Below are 2,500 nucleotides of genomic sequence, written 5' to 3'. Positions count from 1 at the left end.
ATATGACATATTTCATGTGTTGCAAGCCACCTCTGTGGTTGTGGCTATAGATCACTGCCCCCTTCCATCATGGACAATCCCTAGTCAGGAAATGCTGAGCCTGCATTATGTCCCTTCCACCTGTTTGTGTCCAGGAGCCAGGTGAAGCTCTGCAGTATTCTACAGCACCTTTGTAACCTTAGCCAGGGGAGGGTAGCTATGCTGTAGAGGACATCTTGCCTTGTTCTTGTCCCGAGAAATACTTTCCCCATCTGCCCTCAATACTATAAACCGGTTGTCTTAACATTGCACAGATTGGTCTTGGCCCTCTTGAGATCATATATGACCAGCTACTTGGATCCATAACAGTTCACATACTGCCCAGAGGTGGGTGTTGAGGATGCCATAATCTACCTGCTCCACAGAACACACTCTCACCTGGGCAGGACTAGTAGCACTGTGAGGATCATGTTCATTGATTTCTCAAGTGGTTTTAACACCATACAGCCTATGCTGCTACATGAGAAGATTCAGGTAGACACCTCCACAACCTCATGTAGTTTTGAGTACATAGGTTGTGCAACTGAAAGGGTGTGTGGTCAAGTGGTCAGTGGCGTAGGAGCACTACAGGGGAGTATGCTGTCTCCTTTCTACTTCACACTGTACACCTCAGACTTCTAGTACAACTCTGAGTCATGTCACCTACAGAGGTTCTCAGATGATTCTGCAATTGTGGGGTGTGTCAGTGATGGTGAGGAGTACAGGCAACTGGTGGACCGCTTTGTGACATGGTGCAGGAGCAACCACCTTGTCTTGTATGTGGCTATGCACTTACCATACTCTTCCCTCCACTTCTACCACGTCTCCTCCTACTATACTTCGACTAGTCCTTAAAATGTAGGCACTCTTATCCTCTAGTACGAGTACTGACAGATGCAGTGGTAATTCCTAGTTAAGGTCTCCTCTGCACTGCTTAAATGTTATTCTATTGATGTAGCTCTGTAGCTTAAATGTTGTTTTGGATAAAAGTGTCTGCCAGATTAATAAATGGGAAATGATGCATGGTGAACGTTAGGAAGGCCAGGGTTGAGTTGGATGCCATCTCAATCTTAGGTGAAGAGGAAGAGGTTGTAGAGAACTACAAATAAAACTTAGCACAAAAAGTAAGGACATTTGTGTTTGGTAGATAATTTCTCTGTGGCAACCATTCTTTTTGGCAATACATCTTATACCGTTGGAAAGCCTGTTTAGTTCCCTTTCAAAGGCCCCATTTGTAAGGAACATGCACTTGTGGGATGAGCAGCAGAGCTGAGTATGTAGGTTGCACCCATGAAATGTTTGCCTAATCTTCTCTGCCAATGCCAAACCGCGTATTCTGCCATTGACTCGTTTGGTATTTGGTGTATTGGATGATTGACGTTTGAAGAAACAAGACATATTGGCAATTTAACAATTCATTTCACAAACAGAAGCCTCAGTAGCATGTGGAAAAACCACACAGCCACAACAGCCTGGCACCTTCTCCTCAAGCTAATCACCAGCCTGTTCACACACTGCTGGGGGACGGCATCCCATCCCATGAGTCCAGAATCTGAAAACATCACTGAACATAACATTCCTCCACATGTTCAGGTTCCAGTGCACGTGTTGCCGACACCAGTGCAAATGGGCCTGACGGTGAAGGGCAGTCATGGCAAGACTCCTGGCTGCCCTATGAGACCGGAGATTGGCTGTGTGCAGTCTGTTCCGGATTGTCTGGGCAGAGAGCTGTCAGCCATATTGTCCTGCAAACCTTGACTGAAAAACTGTAGAAGACAGATTTGGCCTTCAGTTTGGAGATGGTACTAGGGCTCACTCCAAATAATGCCGCAACTTGGTTTTGTGAAACACCAGCTTGAAGTTGCCATCGCAAGGGCCCTATCCAGATCCGTCAAACACGGCATGCCGAATCTTGGAGCAGACACTTACTGACTGTAGCTGTACTTACAGTAATAGGGTCCATGCTTACAGGTGCCGCCAATCAGTCAGGCCTTTGTAGGGGTGACACCAATATTTCATAACACCAACACATTATATTACATGGGATGAAAAAACTTACCTGAGGTTAATTTAACCTTAACCTTGTTGGTCATAAACAGGGTGCAGTCAGTCAGTGGTCAGAACATAGAACACAACTTAAAGAAATCAGTGAGACTTCTTTAAATATGCTTTATTGTGCATTGTACACTGATACATAGGAAAGCAAATAAAAAGAAGGACTCAAGCCCCAGTCAATAAATATAATAAACTCAAACAAGTATCTAGTTACAATTATCAGTATCATTTAAAGAAACTCATTTTTAAGTGGAAAAACAATGGTAGTCACTCAACGTGGAAAAGTTTTGGATGTGATTCTGGAATGTTAAGTTTAAGTGCAAAAATAACGATATTGCTCAAGATGATAGCATATTCCTGCAACTGCTGTCTGCACGCGGAGTGCATGATGTATATTTCATCGAACACCATTGGTGTGGTAAAATAA

General features: G+C 44.0%; 1 long non-coding RNA gene across 3 annotated transcripts in view; it reads right to left on the bottom strand.

The window, feature by feature from the left end:
- Window positions 1–2,170: 2,170 nt before the first annotated feature.
- LOC143134847 (uncharacterized) overlaps window positions 2,171–2,500 on the bottom strand; it is a 4,025-nt gene continuing 3,695 nt past the window's right edge. For all 3 annotated transcript variants that reach the window (XR_012988722.1, XR_012988721.1, XR_012988720.1), the window contains one exon: window positions 2,171–2,500. This exon is cut by the window's right edge and continues 414 nt beyond it. This is a non-coding gene — a long non-coding RNA (uncharacterized LOC143134847).

Source organism: Alosa pseudoharengus, unplaced genomic scaffold, assembly GCF_046254945.1.
Source record: "Alosa pseudoharengus isolate Yale_2024_CS ecotype anadromous, Long Island Sound unplaced genomic scaffold, YU_APseudo_1.1 YU_APseudo_1.1_scf_2, whole genome shotgun sequence".
In the NCBI taxonomy this organism is placed as follows: Eukaryota; Metazoa; Chordata; class Actinopteri; order Clupeiformes; family Clupeidae; genus Alosa; species Alosa pseudoharengus.
This window is presented reverse-complemented; position numbering and strand designations above follow the sequence as displayed.